The sequence below is a fragment of the Protopterus annectens genome, chromosome 2.part0 (genome assembly GCF_019279795.1).
Source record: "Protopterus annectens isolate FY-2018-M chromosome 2.part0, PAN1.0, whole genome shotgun sequence".
Taxonomy (NCBI): domain Eukaryota; kingdom Metazoa; phylum Chordata; order Ceratodontiformes; family Protopteridae; genus Protopterus; species Protopterus annectens.
Genome location: NC_056728.1, coordinates 1,405,398,094 through 1,405,416,038, shown reverse-complemented (window position 1 = coordinate 1,405,416,038; position 17,945 = coordinate 1,405,398,094). Strand labels below are relative to the sequence as shown.

General features: G+C 40.3%; 2 protein-coding genes across 2 annotated transcripts in view; both read right to left on the bottom strand.

The window, feature by feature from the left end:
* SETD7 (SET domain containing 7, histone lysine methyltransferase) overlaps positions 1-17,945 on the bottom strand; it is a 1,173,783-nt gene that overhangs the window by 651,406 nt on the left and 504,432 nt on the right. The gene's annotated exons all lie outside the window — the stretch shown is intronic.
* The window catches only part of LOC122793510, a 1,396,143-nt gene that overhangs the window by 966,417 nt on the left and 411,781 nt on the right, over positions 1-17,945 (bottom strand). The window lies entirely within an intron of this gene.

Genomic DNA, 17,945 nt, shown 5'->3' with positions numbered 1-17,945 from the left:
TCTGCAGCTTTCTAATTCAGAGTCTTGCAAAAGGTGGAATATCAGATGCCATGAGATCCAGAATCCTGAAGTATTCCCTCATAGAGACATAAATCTGAGTGGAAAACACCTCGGAAAGATCTAAATATAGACTATTTTGCCTCTGGAAGAAAAGCTCTTTATATGGGGGTGACAATCAGGCATCCCAGAAAAATAAATCTGTGTGACAGAGATAAAAAAATGACTTTACAATGTTCTCTTGGAATCCCAGCTTGTGTAAGAACTTTCTCACCCAAGTAAGATCCTGACAGTTTGAAAAAGACTCAGCAAAGATCAACAAGTCATTTATATATGGAAAACATGGATACCCTGCAGCCTGACAAGATCTAGACACTTTGTGAACACTCTTGGAGCAGTGGATAGCCTAAAAGGTAAGGCACAGAACTGATAATGCAATCTAGACACACAAAACTAAGGAATGTCTGAAGTGTGGAAGAATAGGAATGTGATGATATGCATCTTTTAAATCTAAGGTTACTAAAAAAACCAAAAGAGAAGGACTAACTGGTTGCAAAGTGTTTCTACTGTAATCAGTGCAAAAGATAAAAGATTCTGTAGTTTATTTACTGCACTTCATAGGTTCATAGGTTCATACTAGGCTATCTGCCCTAGGGCATTTATAAGCCTAGCCAGAGTGTGTGTGGCTTTCACCACCCCTTAGGATGAGAATACTATGCCCATTTAGGGTTTAGTTTACTGTGCCTCTGTCTAGTAGTGACACAGAGATGGACCCCCGGGGTAAACCTACGATCTCCCATCCACTCGTCAAGACTTCTCTTGAACAGAGTTAGTGAGGGGCTCTGCCTAACATGGATTGGGATTCTGTTCCAGAGTGTAGGGAGCCTCTGGGTTATGAATCTGTCCCTCCAGCACATCCTATTTATTTCTGTGTTGAGGTTTAAGTCTCTTGCTCTCGTGGCTCTGATGGATTTGGATTTTTTGAGGTGGAGCATGTCCATTAATTCCGGATTGGACATGGCCTTGTACGTTAGGCACAGGTCACCTCTGAGTAGGCGGTATGCGACTGAATAGAGCTGGAGTTTTTTCAGTCGGGCAGCATATGACATATGTTTAAGACCCTTTATCATCTTGGTGAGGAACTTTTGGGGTCTTTCCAACTGCTGCAGGTGTCGGGTAAGATACATCCCAAATGGGGCATTGTACTCTATCATTAGCCTAATAAGAGATGAGTACAGGGGCACAATGACCTCTCTCTTGATCTAGATGTGAAACCCTTCATGATAAGGTGGGCAATATAGAAGGTCTTCCTAACCACTTTGGCAATGTGAGTGTCAAATGAGAGGTTACTGTCAACCTGGGTCCCCAGGTCCCTGATTACCTCTTCCGTACTTAATGGATTACCACCTATGTGGTAATTTGTGGGTACCTTGTTTTTCCCAAAGGGTATGACTATACATTTTTTGGCGTTAAGCTTAAGGCCATGGCTCTGACACCAATTATCCGTTTCTATGAGTCCTCTTTGAAGGATGTTTGTGTCCGCTGGAGTATCAATTATGGTGCCCAGTTTGCAGCCATCTGCGAACTTTGTCAGCCACAATCCTCCTATGTTTGCCTATACCTCGGAAAAATAAATGCCAAACAAGAGGGGTCCCAGGACTGAGCCCTGTGGGACACCGCTTGTGACTGGCTTAGAGTCTGACATAGCTCCAGCAACTCTGACCCTGTGGGTTCTGTCCTTGAGCCAGTTTGCAACCCATCTCGTGACATATGGGTTTACATTTAAGCTGGTGAGTTTGTCTATGATGCCCGAGTGTGGTATTGTGTCAAAGGTTTTTGCAAGGTCAAGGTAGGCTGTGTGAACTGCCTTACCTTCATCAATGGCCTTAGTGACCGTTTCAAAAAAGTTGACCAAGTTCAAAAGGCAGGATCTGCCCTTGACAAAGCCAAATTGGGTAGGATCCAATGTCTGTAGGTCCCCAATGTCTTTGTTTATGAGTTCCATAATGATCCTCTCCCATAGCTTTGCAGACCAGGCTAGTCAAGCTTATGGGGCAGTAATTTCCAGGGTCCGTAGAAGCACCGCCTTTGTGAAGTGGGACCACTGTTGCCATACGCCACTCTTTGGTACGTATCCTGTAGTAAGGCTAAGATTAAACAGCAGCCTTATGTTTGGGTTTAGTTCCTCTTGGAGTTCATGTAGCACACAGGAATGTCTGAAGTGTGGCAGAATAGGAATGTGATGATATGCATCTTTTAAATCTAAGGTTACTAAAAAACCCACTTGCACTTCAATTGCAGTAAAATAGCAGTGAACCATTAAATAATGAAATTCTTTTGGTGAAAAATATACTGCCTTCTCTAAGTATTGCTTTCTAAACTGTTTGCATTAAAATCATCATACAGTAGAGAGAGATCTAGCCAGGGAACAAGTTATTTTGTTGTTGCATGAAACTTGTGGGTTCTTTTTTGCATTAAGGAGGACATCATCCATCTTTCAGCAGAAGTTATTTACCTGGTCTTTCCAAGTTGGGAAGCACTCCAGATGAGCTCAAAGTGTAGTCATTTACTGTCCAGAATTCTCAGGAGTTAGATTTCAGCTTCTTTTTGGTTACTATAAAATAGGCATATTTGCGTGGAGCTGCTCACTGTGCAATGGCAGTTGGTAGTGTCCAGTACAGACACAAACACTTGGACAGTAAAGTTTCCCTCTATAAAAAGAAGTTATGTACTTTCCATAATGTTCCATAATCTTCATTCTCTCCTCCCATATGGGTTTGGATCTGATGCAGCCACCAAATCTCTCGAGCATCTCCCTTACCCACAATACACCTTGCCAAATACCACAGATCTTGCTTGCTGCTACAAGGTGTAAAACGACAGAGATAAAAATGGGAAGCCAAATCCAAAGTCAAGTAAACATATAAATGTATCCAATAAGAGACCATGTAACTGCTCATTCTTCCAAAAGTCATGGATGGGGGAAGGTGGGCGGGGATGTGGGGAGAGAATGAAGATCAACAAAATGGATGGAACGTTATAGTAAGTACATAACTTCTTTATCGGATGTTGTCAATCTTCATTCTATCCTCACAAATGGGGCAGTGTCTCTAGCTACACAAGTCCAAGGTGGACTCAAGGAAGGATATTCCTGAGCACCATAGAACCAAATGATGGCGTACCTCAGGAGACCAGATCCAATTTGTAATGAGTACCAAAGGTGAGGAGCAGCCCAATTTGCTGCAGCACATATTTCATCCATAGACATTCTACACTGGAAAACTATGGAAGCAGCCATAGATCTGGTGGAGTGTGCTTTCAAAGGATGTGTGAGAGGAATGCCCAGTTTATTATACACAAAGGAATTGCAATTGGTTAACTACATTTATAGAGACATTTTAGAAACAGATTTTCCCAATTTTGGTCCAGAAAAGTAAACAGCCGGTCTTTCCTGATTTTTTTCTGTTCTATGCAAACAGAAATGCAACAGTCTATGAACATCCAGTAAACACAAAATGTACTTTCCTTTGTTGGTAAACTTAGGAATAAATACTGGGAGATTGATATAACTATTTATGTTAGATTCTGACACCACCTTTGGAAGAAAGGATGGGTTGGTACACAAGATCACTCTGTCCTTAAAGAAAACCAAGTATGGAGGTTTAGAAGATAACGCTTGGATCTCAGAGATTCTTCTTGTGGAAGTGATGGCAACCACAAAGATAGTTTTCTATGAATGATGTTTAAGATCACATGTAGCTGCTGGTTCAAAGGGAGGTTGTGTTAGAGACTGCAGCATCAAGTTAAGGTCCCAGGAAGTCATTGTTCCACTGTATTCGGCATTCATCAGACCTATCATTGAGTACAGTGCCCCCTTTGCTATGTACCTAACCAGGCATATCCAACAACTGGAACGTCCACAGAGGTTCCTCACTAAAAAAAGAATACAGGGAGCAAGTAATATGTCCTATGCAGACTGCCTCAAGTCCCTATCCCCGTTTTCTGTCCCCTACAGGCTTTTGAGGGGAGATCTATGCTTGGCATACAGGGCATTGTCAAATCCCACTCTGATGGATCTCCTACATATCCACAAAACAAACAGTACCAGAATTATCCATTGTAAAGACTTTAACCTTGCCTGTGATATAAACAGGACCTGCTGGAGAGATAGGCATGTATCCCAGAGACTACCCAGTCTATGGAACAAGCTCCCCATCCATATGGAGCAGAGTTCCTCCCTAATCTAATTCAAGTGTAACTTGGACAATTGGATGGGAAACCGGAAATTCATCCCTGGTTTGGCACCTAGGTCTCTGATGCAAACAGGTAGCCTGTAAATATAGTTAATCTCTCAGGCCCATGCTTACACTTATCAAGAGAATCAGAATTTGTCAGAGATTTGGGATGCATGGCTAGGCCTAAAAAGGCCCTTATGGTTGTTAGCCTGGTAAACACCTATGAATCATGGAGGAGAAGGGTCTTTAAAAGAAGGCTTTAGGAGTGTCCCTTTCAAGAAGGCCTTGCTCAATTTGTGAGAAGCAATAGGTGTGCCATTCAATTCTATATGGTAATCTGAAACTGCTAAATGTACCCTAATGTTTGAGGTACTAGCACTGTTCTGAAAAAGGTTAGCAAGGAAATTTAAGATGTGATAAATAGATGCTTAAAAGGGGTCAAGTTTATGTTGCTCAGCCCAGATAGCAAACCTTTTCCATTTACTTGAATATGTTTTCCTTGTCATGGGTTTACGGGAAGACAGAAGTATACTGAGAGCATAGACTGTCTAGCTACCAAGAGAACTGGAGAAGCCAAGCAGTCAGCTTAACATTTGGCATATCCAAATGTGACATGCCTGTCGGGTGAGACAGGAGGTCTGGAGTTGGATCTAGGTTCCATGGTGGATGAACCAGGTGAGGCCAAGAAGGTAAACCAAATCTGTCGAGGCCAGTAGGGGGCAATGAGGATCAATGCACTCTTCAACCTGGCAGCTTTCTGTAGAAATTTTGGAATCAATGGGGATGGAGTGAATGCATAAGAGAGACCGGGAGGTCAATCATGAAGTAGAGCATCCCTAGGTGATTATTTCCATGGAGGAATTAGGGCAAAGTAGTTGCTGCACTTGCTCTTTTGAGGAGAGGCAAAAAGACTGCAGCATGGCTGGCCCCACTGACAGAAAATCTCATCCGCCACTTTCTCGTTGTGGGACCACTCATGCGGAAGTAGGATGCACATGCTCAGCTTGTCTACAATCACGTTGGATCTTCCCAGAATGTACATCATTAAAAGAAAAGATCTGAAGAGATCACCCACTGTCAGAACACTTCTCAACACAATGGGTAAGATCTGGTTCCCCCTTGTTTGCTGATGTACCAGACTACTGATATGTCCATCTGAACTGTAATCATCCCAGAGGGAAGAACATCTTGAAAAGCTTGCAATGCCAAGAGCACAGTTCTCATCTCTAGGACATTTATATGCAAATTGGCCTCTTTGGGGGACCAAGTACCCTAGACTGTCTTCCCCAGATAATGCCCACACCACCCTATCTGGGAAGCATCCATGGTCACTATGGTCTTGGGTTGTTGGGGAATGAATGGATGGCCAAGGAGAAATTTATCGAACTCGCTCCACCAATAGATATATTTTTGCAAGTATTGGTAATTTTTATTTGGTACAACATTGACTGATGAAAGACTGACATTGTGTAGCCAGCATCCACTGTAGGATCCGCATGTAAAATCTGGCCAACGGGACTAAAGTTATTGCTGCAGCCATGAGACCCAGAATTCGGAGGACTGTGTTGGCTGAAATAGATGAATTGTTTACAACCTTCTTGACTTGTGACTTTATAGTTAGAACTTGATGTGGTGGAAGGGAAGCAATGGCCATCTTTGTGTTGAGCTCCAACAAATTTCAATGTCTCAGCTGGCTGAAGTTGTGATTTGCTGTAGTTTATGGTTATTCCTAGGAGAGCACAGGTGTGGAAAACCTGACCTCTTGACTGTATGAGTTGATGCCTGGTCAGAGCAGTAATGAGACAGTCATCCAGGTAGGGAAACACCCAGAATCCCTGCAGTCTGAGGTGTGCTGCTACTATTGTCATGTATTTGGTGAACACCCTGGGGGCTGTGGTGAGACCAATGGGCAGTACGCTAAATTGGTAATGGCTGGCTCCCATCCTGAAACATAGGTACTTCCTGGAGTGCCTGTTCATATTTATGTGATGGTACAACAAATAAAATCACTGCAGGAGCAAAGCCCGACTCACAGCCCAATGAAATACAACTGAAGTAAAAAAGAAGTGAGTGGCAAGCATGGTAGTAACACTGATAAAGTGTTTATTAAACAAAAATGATAACAGTAAGCGCTTTTTCATGGAACATACACACTTCCTCAGACATACAATAAAACAAGATTTCAGTTAACTATTTAAAAAAAAACCAGCCAATCTATAGCAAGTAATTAACAATGCAAATTACCCTCAATTAACCCTTCCATAGGAGAAGACATCTTAAATTAAGGAAGCAGAGTGTATAAAAACATCACCCCTCAATAAAACTAAGGCTACATATAACACGTCAAAGTATATCACTTATTAAATCAAAACATGAAGGTGATAAAAAAGAACGTTCTCTCAACTAAATGAAAATTACTTAAAATACAATATCATCTTGACTAAAAATACAAAAATAAATATAAACATCCTAAATAAATAGCTATAAAACTTCAAAATATATATTTTAAAACCACTAGACTAACCACATAAATAGAAGAATACATCTTGTTTTGTTCACCAAAAACTACATTCCTCTCGCAAACAAACTCTCATGAGAAATTATCACTGTCCGTGCCTAGCAACTAGAAAACAATCCAACGCTAGGGGCAGGAAGCACAAACTCACCAGAAAAAAGAAAAAAGAAACCACTCAAGTACGATGAAATCTATCATGACATATTCATCTAATCTAACCTCTTAGAGAGAACTGCACCTAACGTACTATGACAAATGTTGTAAAAAACACAAGAACAAAGTGTCAAAAACAGTAACTAGACCTATCATAAGACAACTTATGACCCTAAAACTCCACCAAATACAAACAACCTCAAACTCAATATAATAACTTCCTATTTTTCAAAAACGGTTTCAAGGGCACTGTTTCATTAAGGCCGTCTTGCTTGTCCACTTGCAATAGTACAATCCATCTTTGCTCAGCCATTTCCAAATCATTCTTACTATCCCCGAACCTATTGCTAGGGGTGAGCACTTGCAAAGTCATAAAACGAAATCTATTAATTTAAAACACAAGACTAAGGTGCATTTATACAGACATTATTACATCACTTCCCTTAGTTATCTAATAAACCCTGTTTAATAAGCTAAAGTCTCTCCACATAAAAACACATCGTCACAAGCTATTTATGCATAAATACTGAAATACCTTCACTAGTATAACATCATTCTTACTTAAAAAAGAAACTGCATATTGATGTTATAATATACAGTGGATATTTAAAAATGTGTACACACCCCTATTAAAATGCCAGGTTTTTGTGATATAAAAAATGAGACTACAATAAACCATTTCAAAACTTTTATCACCTTTAATGTGACCTATAACCTGTACAATTCAAATGGAATTCTTCGGTACACACCTGCCATCAATTAAAGAGACTGATTAACCCCAGATAAAGTTCAGCTGTCCTAGTAGGATTTTCCTGACATTTACTCAGTTGCCTACTACAGCAAAAGCCATGGTTCACACAGAGCTTACAAAGCATCAAACGGATCTCATTGTTGAAAGGCATCAGTCAGGAGAAGGGTACAAAAAAATTTCCAGAGCATTGGCTATACCATGGAATACAGTGAAGACAGTCATCAAAAAGTGGAGAAAATATGGGACAACAGTGAGGTTGCAAAGAACTGAACGCCCCTCCAAAATTGATGAAAACTGGTCAGGGAGGCTGCCAAGAGACCTACAGCAACACTGAAGGAGCTTCAGGAATTTCTGGCAAGTACTGGTTGTGTACTACATGTGACAATTATTTCCAGTATTCTCCATATGTCTGTACTATGGGGTAGGTGGGGTAGGGTTGGAAGAAGAAGCCTTTTCTTACACGGAAAAACATCCAGGCCCAGATAAAATTTGAAAAATAATACATCACGTCTCCCAAAAGCATGTGGGAAAATGTGTTCTGGTCTGTTGAGACCAAGATTTAACTTTTTGGCTACCATTCTAAAAAGTACTTTTGGCACAAAAACACTTTGCATCACCAAAAGAACACCACCCCACGGTGAAACATAGTAGAGGCAGTATCATGCTTTGGGGTTGCTTTTCTTCAGCTGGAACTGGGACTTTAGTCAAAGTGGAGAGAATTATGAACAATTATAAATACCAGTCACTTTTGGCCCAAAACCTTCAGGCGTCTGCTAGAAAGCTGAAGATAGAGGAATTTCACCTTGCAACATGACAATGACCCAAAGCATACATCCAAACAAAAGAATGGCTTCACCCAAAGAAAACTAAAGTTTTGGAATGGCCCAGCCAGAGCCCAGACCTAAATCCAATAGAAAATCTGTGGGGTGACCTGAAGAAGGCTATGCACAAGAGATGCCCTCGCAATCTGACAGATTTGGAGCGCTTTTGCAAGGAAGAGTGGGCAAATATTCCCAAGTCAAGATGTGCCAGTCTGACAGACTCCTACCCAAGAGGACTGGATGCTGTAATTAAATCAAAAGGTGATTCAACAAAGTATTAGTTTAAGGGTGTGCACACTTATGCAACCAGCTTATTTTTTTATATTTTTTCCCCCAACAGATTTGTTTTTCAATTTAATTATGCAAGTTATAGGTCACATTAAAGGTGAGAAAAGTTTTGAAATGATTTATTGTGGTCTCTTTTATATCACAAAAACCTGGTATTTTAACAAGGGTGTGTACACTTTTTATATGCATTGTATATGATTTATATATATATATATATATATATATATATATATATATATATATATATATATATATACATACATATATATACATATATATATATACATACATACACACACACACACACACACACACACACACACACACATATATATAAAAACAAACACAAAGGTTTGTATAAAAAGGGTTGTACATAAAAATACATTTCAAAATGTTCGATTATTGATAAAATAATTCAAATAAAAATCAAACAATGATTAAAACCATACATGTACAAGTAAATCCCCTCCAACCTACGAAGTGGTCTAGCTTTTAACATAGGTTTAATACGGACCTTGTCATTCAGACCTTTCCCAGGGTCTGCCCTCAACCTTACAATCCACCTAGTTTCAGTCACCTCTGTCCTATTTCTGATGTCCCCCAGTCTCCCATCTATCCTGGTCTTCTCTATGACTAGAAACTTGAACTGATGTGTACAGTCATCCTCCTGAACATGCTTGGCCAATGCATTATTCACATTTATAATACCTATATTATAATAATGTTCCCTGATCCTATCCCTTAAACATCTATCGGCCTTGCCTATGTAAAGCAACCCACAGGCCGAGCAATATGCTAGACAGACGATACGCATGGAGTCACAATTAGCTGCCACTTTAAATGTATACTTCCTTCTAAAGTCAGGATGAACAAACTGTCCTGATGTATCAATATATCTACAAAAATTACATTTGCCGCAAGGTATGGTGGCGTTAATCATATCATTGGGAGTACTAGGTTCTCTGTCCTTGGGATAACATCACAGTCTTTTAAGGGGCTTCATGTTGTTATATACAAACATAGGTTCAGACCTTTCTCTAATCTGATCATCAGCTACCAAAATTTTTTACAGATATCTACTGCTAGTTTCACATCACTTAAATAATAAACAGGCATTCTAACCACGATGACTCCTGTAGCTGTCCTATTAATATTTGCATTACTATTCATTCCCCTCCCATCTGCTTCAGAGAAGTATGGTTTAAGCTGCTGTATTTCTCAGTTTCTCCACACTTCTCAGGGTGTCACTAGCTTTTCCCCTGTTGTAGCCTCTTAACAAATCTACATTCAAGATCCCTCATTTCTTGTCTAAAGACCTTCTCCTCTGCACTTAGTCTTGACCATCTCATTCCTTGTCCCTTTATAATATTACTGAATACATGTGGAGGGTGCATACTTCTGTGTAGGAAACTAGAGCATTCCTTCCTATGGACCCTAGTGCTTACACTACCATCCAAATTTTTCACCACCTTCACATCTACAAAATTTATCTCATCGCATGAATAATTCATGGTGAATCTCACGAAAGAGGTAGAGCTGTTAATATATTCTAAAAATGTATCCACGCCATCTATATTAGCCTTCCAAATAAAAAAATAAATCATCCACAAACCATTGATACAGCCCTATAACATTACTAAAGAGTCCTTTTAGGACAACCTCTTCTTCCCATGCAGTCATTGCCAAGTTGGCGTAGCTACTGGCACAGGATGTGCCCATAGCTAGGCCACCCTTTTGAAGATGTATATCTTTCCCAAACAAACACATTATGTTCTAGTCCAATTTCCATAAGGAAACATAACATACCTACATTCCTGGGGGTATAACCACTGTTTTCCATCAAATATTTCTGTAGCAAAGACACACCCCTTCCAATGGGAATACAGGTAAACGGGGACTGTACATCAAGGGTCACAAACAAGAGCTCTGTTATACTCTGTATCCTTGCAAAACCTGTATAAACGCTCTATAAACTGTTTCAAATCCCTTAAAATTACTGGATTCTTGTTCAACAATGGTCTATGTTTCTTCTCAAAAATGAACAGTGGCTCTGTGCACCAATTGCATCTCGAGACTATAGGTCTCAGGGGAGGATTGTGAAGGTTTTTATGCATCTTGGGCAGGCCCTTATCATTGGTAGGAGGGGTTGATCTACTTTCAAATACACATACAAACTGTGTTCAATATCATGATAGAACAAACATTCATATAAGATATCATGCACCTTCCCAATCATTCTTCGTACATCATCATAGCAGATTCTCTTATACACATCACTATTACTTAGCATTTCATTCATATTTAAACAATAATGTTCTCGATCCATTATCACCAAGGGACCCCCTTTATTAGCAGGGTGTATACCAGCTGTATCATAATTAATTAAATGCTGTAATGCTATTTGCCCATTTTTATCTAAATTCCTAAACTCTTTATAATACTGTTGCATAACATGTCCATGTCCAGTAAAACTCTTGTACAGTTCGTCTATACAAAGTTTCTCATATACAGTTAATACAGGATGACTAGCAGGAGTATACATGCTGGGTTTCACCAGTCTATTAGCCTGATCAGTATTACCCACATTTCCAAAGGTAAGCTTAATGTTCTCAAAGCATTTCAAATCAATTATAAAATCAGTTACCTCTGGTCTTCTTGAAGGGATAAACGAAAGCCCTCTCCCTAATAAGGCTCTTTCTCCTTCACTCAAACTCCTACTGGAAATATTCCATATTAAAGATTCGCATTCGCTTGCCACATTTTCTTCAAGGTGTTTGCCGTATTCAATTCAGTTTCCTGCTTGCGTTTCATCCTCGTTCTGCTCCTGGGTCTTGCTTGGGCCACCTCTAATTCCTTGGAAATAGGTAGAGGGAATCGTTGAACCCTGATTCTGTCGTCCTAAATTCGTCTGGCTCCCTCCAGTGTTAAAACTCCGGGAAGGCACCTCTTTCACAGATTCATTATTGGAAATATCAACCGCTTCTCCTTTTGTAAACTCACTTCTTCCATAGATGTAAATTTCGTGGTTTACCTTCTCGCTCCTAGTTGCTGGGTTAATTGTACACCTTCACTATCAATCCTGTGGCTTGGAGCCTGTTCCTTCATTGTATTCCCCACCAGCACAACATTATCACTACTAGTGGGAGTTTCCTCTCCTTCCCGATTGGCAGATTTCGTGATCCTGGATCATGTAAAGGCATGACCATGCACAAAATCTTCCCTGTCCTTCTCAATCTTCCTGGCTTTAATTAACCGCTGTTTTCTCTCATAGATCATGAGGGAATCAATTATGCCTCCAATTCTAGTGTCAACCATTTCAGCTGGAAACATTCTGCAAAGTTCATCTTGCTGAAAACAGCTTTTTCACAGGATTCCCTCTCCTCCGGCTTAAAATAATCTATTAGCAGTTTCACATAATCCATACTTAGTTGCAAATTCAACTTCTGCCACCTGTTTAACAATTCTGGATATCTATCTCTGTAGGTGGGCATTCTCAGTATTCTCAGTCCTCTTTCAGCACAATTTTGAGTTCCAAACAAGCTTCCAAGTGAAATTTTTGGGTCTGCAGTCTCTTCATTATAAATAGCGTATCCTCCAATTGTAACAGCATATTCTGTAACTGGGCAGCATCCACCACTGCAGACGCTTTAACCTCCTCAGTTACCACCAAATCTTGAGATAGCAACAGATTAAAACCATTATCAATACACCAAATAAGTCTCTCATTATGAACCTTGCCTCTTGTTGCAGACAACACATTCCCTGGTGTATAAGCCAACTCAATGTCGACCATGTCTCCTTCTGCCATCATTTCGGACCTGTGGATATAGAAAAACACTACAAATCCACAAAAATGTATCCACAGGTTACAAACAAATGTTCCAGTTAGTAGAAACAAATATCCAGCAAGCCAAAAAAGAAGGGAACAAGCCAATGACTCCAGAGTCAACACAATATAAACTGTTTTATTGAACGATGTAAGCGCTTTCACAGTCAATCTAACTGCTTCACCAGACCTGTGCTTAAACAGTTTTGTGTAAAAAAAAAAAAAAAAACTGCTTAAACACTTTCCCCAGTCCTTTTTTTTTGTAGTTGTAAAAAACTTTTTTTTAAACTAAAGTAAAAAAAAAAGTAAGCACTCATTTAAAAGTACATGAAAGTAATGTGGCAGTCAATAAAAATACTTTTTCATAGTGTAAAAATAGTTTTACACATAAAACTAATTTGAAACAACAAAAAAGTACTGTGGAAGTTTTTTTTTTATTCTCCAAAGGGAACTTAGCCACCCAGCAACAGATCAGTGTTAACTGCCCTTCGATCTTGTTAAACCTGCACAAGAATGCTCTGCTCACTGACAGGAAAGCTCTGGAAGGGCTCAGTGCCCAAACCAGTCTTTTTAGTCAGCTCAGCTCCAGCTAACAGGTGAATCTTTGGAAACAGCCCAGATGTGTGTATGCAGGATATAACCCATATACCTTAAACTATTGCAGCAGTGGTCAACACAAACAATATCCTTTACTTCCATATCAAGATAAAAAATAAAAAACAAACGCCTTGAAAGTCAAGTAACCACATTCATTCAGTCTCTTCTGTTGAAAGGTACAATGGGCAGGAAAGCGACCATATAGAACTCAAACAGCTCATATGTTGGCTCCACACAACAGAGGGATGCAGTCTTGAACAGAGCCCCATTACCTGTGTGCAGGTAGTGAGCTTGGGCATCAGTGAAATGGAAGTGTGTGGCCATGTTAGTTCCCATAGTGTAGCAGGAAGTGAAGTGCACATGGATGGATGATGAGCACTACCTAGTGGAAGACAGACGGCTGTGGCACGGGTGGCTACCCTTTTAGGTCCTAGGCCTGCATAAGCAGTGAAATGCACTTGAGTTGGGGATATGTATGTAGAAGGACAAGACAAAATGATATCTCAATACAGGTCTTTCCTTAACGGGGAATTTATAAAAATCTTTGTAAGGTGGGGTTCAAGGTAAAGTGTTTCAAATCTTCCACAGATGATGGCTGCTTGGCCCCTGGACACACTCCCTCTCTCCACTATCCACTTTGGAAAACAAGATGTGGGATGAAAGGTTCCACTGGAAAAAAAATGCAAGATAAGATGGCCAAGCCAAATCGTTGCAAAAGATAAAGAAAAAAATGGTCTCATCTACAAGACTTTTCTGTGGAGACATTCGTCTGGGAGAAGAAGAGACTGAAGTGGGGGAACAGAAAGGTAATCTGTAAGTAAGTTATAACCTCTTTCCCATGCCATTGTGAGAATCTCTCCCTTAAACCTTCCCCTTGTCCACAAGGAGATTAGGCTTGAGAAGTAAGAACTGATGAGAGAGACCCTGAAAAAGGTACCCATCTGCCTTCCTGCATTTACCAATGACATTGGTATGCATGCTCAAGACCCATGGCCTGCTGAAGCCTGTTAACCCTTGGGCATGTTGCTGCAGTTGCTGGCAGGGTGAGGACCTCTGCTATTTCTGCTGAGTATGAATTAGTTCTGAGGCAAGTAATAGGGTACTCCTGCATCATGCAATGACAGAAACTTCTTCATGGCCTTCAAATGTTCATCTTTTTCAGGACCTAAAAGCAGTGCCACTTTAAATGGGCAGAAAGCATCCAGTACAACCAGGAGTGCTAGTGTAATGTAACCCTTGATACTATTTGAATGACTTGCAGCAGTTGTGGTCATCATAAACCACCGGACCTCGAAGGAGCAATGGCTACCAGAACTTTTAGATGATGTTTATACACAGTCAAGGTAAGCCCTTCACACTGTTCTCTACCATGTCTGGAGCTGAAACATATATGTTTATAGTAATGCAAGTGCCCTCAAGACCAAAGCTGAAGACATGAATATCTGCTTCTATAAGTGGTCCAGCCTCTTAGACTAATCGACTAGATGGGCTACCTGGGACTAAGAAAATGCATTATGTTTTAATGTCATAGCTACCAAAAGTCTGGTCGGGTCAGGCTGCTCTAACTACAAGAATCCTTACTAGGATTTAATATTTTACCCATGCCTTCCATTGCATAAATGCCATTGTACTGGGGATGCCCAGTTATGTCCTGCTATATCCAAAAGGTATCTGCTATCAGAAGGGTCACCCTAGTTTTCCCGATATGGAAGTCTCTACACTTGCTGCAGACATCTCCAAAGGTAAGTAAGTGACAGCTTCCTAATGCTGTCTTCCCCTCTCAAAGTTGCTAGGAGCTCTCCAAATTTACAATTATTGGAGAATAGGAGGCTCGCTTCCTCTCATCAATATTTGCAGAGATGTCTTCATAACTACTGACCAGGAATTTCCTAGTGGAGAAGGGACAGTGGTTTCTACCATTTTTCTTTGTTGGCTATTCTATGTCTAAACAAGACTAATTTGCTCCAAATTCATGCAACTGGCAGGGATGAAGTTAGTGTAGGGAAACATGGTATCCTATCTAATCCTACTATCTGATCCTACCAAGTGTGGAGTACCTTCTGAGATCTTGGTATTCTCCCTCAGCAGGACACCACTGTTTCTAGCACAGACATGTTGTGGGGCAACAGGTGCAGTAAGACAAACCTCCCTATTGGGGAAAGTCTGCCTTGTTGACGCTGCACCAGGGCAAAGTAACCCCAAAAGGTCTCAAACGGAGTCTGCACAGGGCAACTGGCATAAGACAAATTGGCTGCAAAAATACTTTTAGGTACTGAATTTCGAGAAATGAACAGGATGCCAGTCCTGTGACCTCCTGTACTTGACAGAGTGCTGGATCTGGCCTCAAAACCCTGGGTCCAGCACCCCAAATATCAAAGAAAAGCCCCCACCTGGATGATGTTTGACTAAGTGTCAGGAGGCAGGAGTTCTGGTTAAAGGTCTAACTTGGGGCCCCAGAAACAAGCAAGGGGATGTCCTAGGAACATGAAACTGCAGAAGACTAAATTACATATTTACCATTATAATAAATAAAGACTGCCAGTTCCATCAACACCTTCAGGACGAAGGCTCAGCATCTAAAATGTTCCAAGGCTATCTGTCCCTTCCCCTTGAAATATAAGGTTGTGTAATTAAGGCTCCTTCTCCACATTTCCATAAACCCATGCTAAGGCACAATGAGCAAAAAAAAAACCGATATAAAATAACTGAAGCCTAAATCAAACAGAATGCCCTAGTTCCACCAGGACAAGGCAAAAGGATGGAAGGTAATGAAGATGGATTCCAGATCCATTGTTACCCAAAGCTTGGCAGACAGGGGGGGGTCAACCAGCAAAAATGTATGCAATTTTCATTTCAGAGACTGAGTGATGCCTTCATCATCTTCAGGACATAGATCCAAGTTTAGCCTCTAAGGCTGGCTTCTGTTGAAATCATTTCCCTAGAAAATGCTGATCTCAAAGATGGTCTCACTTATCAGACCCAAATTAATCATGAATTAGGGGGTGTGAAATGTCCATGTAACAGTCAGTAAAATAGGATCCCAAGATGTACTATTCAGAACTATACAACTGCAGATGAGTCAGCAAATTATACATAGACCGTACGTTATGAGTAGGTCAATGAGTGAGGTACAGCCAATGTCACATGTTCTCTATAAACAAGTAGAAACTATATAAAGATACTTATAGCTTTGTTAACCAATGATTAAAAAATGGGAAAGGAATATGTGCAAGGGCTGCTGAATAAAGGAACATATACAGACTTTGTGGATTCCCTATATGCACTATATGGAAAGTGCAGCTGAATCAGACATTTATTACTCTCACGAATCTTCTTCGTCTTTGAACTGCTTTCAATTAGAAATGCACCCAAGATCCACCATGTAGTGGCTGTTATACTAACTCACAATAGTGGGTCCAAGAAAGTGAGGTGCACACATTTACTTTGGTACAAGTACAATGACAAAGGACGCAAGGATGTTATACCTGGGTAAATAATATGGACTAATATTGGCAAGTAGAAGAAAATAACATGGCAAAAGCCCTAATGAAGGCGAAGAATAAGTAGATGGAAATAGCCAGTCACCTGAAATGGTGACCTGGCATCAGCATGGATGTCAGTAGGCTTGCACAGCAGCTTATCAACTGTATACATTCTCTAAAACTGAAGGGGCACAACAGCACATAAATTTTTGCCCGACTATTTCATCATCACACATGAAGCCTGCATTAACAGGTTGTTGTGGAATGCACTCCTTGAGGTAAGCAGTACAACTAAGTAATTCCAACCTTGAGGATATCTCCAGACCATTCTGTTGTGTGAGGCAGCAGGGTGATGATGAGTCATGTAACAAACTTCCTGTGTTGTGTGGAAGGCTTTTTTTTGTAAGTTAATGTTGAAGAGATTTCTGTGAAAAGCTATTCATAGGTGATTACTAAGCTAATGACCACAAGGGCCTTTTTTAGCCTAACCAACATCCAAAATCTCTGACAAGTTCTGGTACCCCTGATAAATGCAAGCAGTAGCTTGTGAGATGAAACATTTACGGGCTGCCTGCTTACATTAAGAGACACAGGTGCCAAACCAGGGATGAATTCCTCTTCATCCAACTGTTCAAGTTACACTTGAATTGGTTGGAATATAGCTGGCTGGCCAATAAATTTAAATAGCAGAAGGGGAGTGATTTCAAGCAATAAGTTTGGGCTTAAAATAGCCAATTAAAGTGGAGATGGAAGACATTTTGTGAAATTAATATAAGGGTAGGCATCAAGAAGAGATTTGAATTTAAAAACACATCACCAAGATCGGAGGGTGAAGGAAAACAATTTGTGTGCGACTCACCAGAGACACAGCTTTGGTCTCTTTCCTAGATTAAATATGCAAATAAAAGCAGAATACAAGTAAAACACAGTGTAAATAAAATACATCACAACATACTAAATACAAAAAAGCAAAAATATGCCCTTAGAAGCTGTGGCAAAGTCTGAGTAAGCTTTTCCAGTAAAACTGGCGATTGCAAGGGGGGGGGGGGGTGCAGCTGCCTTTTAGAAGAAACTGTAAATTAATTCTGAAGGGCTTGATGCTTGAATTATTATTAAAGGTGAAGCAGTGTATGTCACCAGTTTCTAGTTCTTAAAAAATATGATGGGCAAACAGACTTCCCCATTCATAGCTGAAAGAGGGAGAAGAATTTTGTTGGATTTAATGACTTTTGTTGCAGCTGCCCCCACCCCTATCTGCCCAAATTCATAGTGCAAGTACT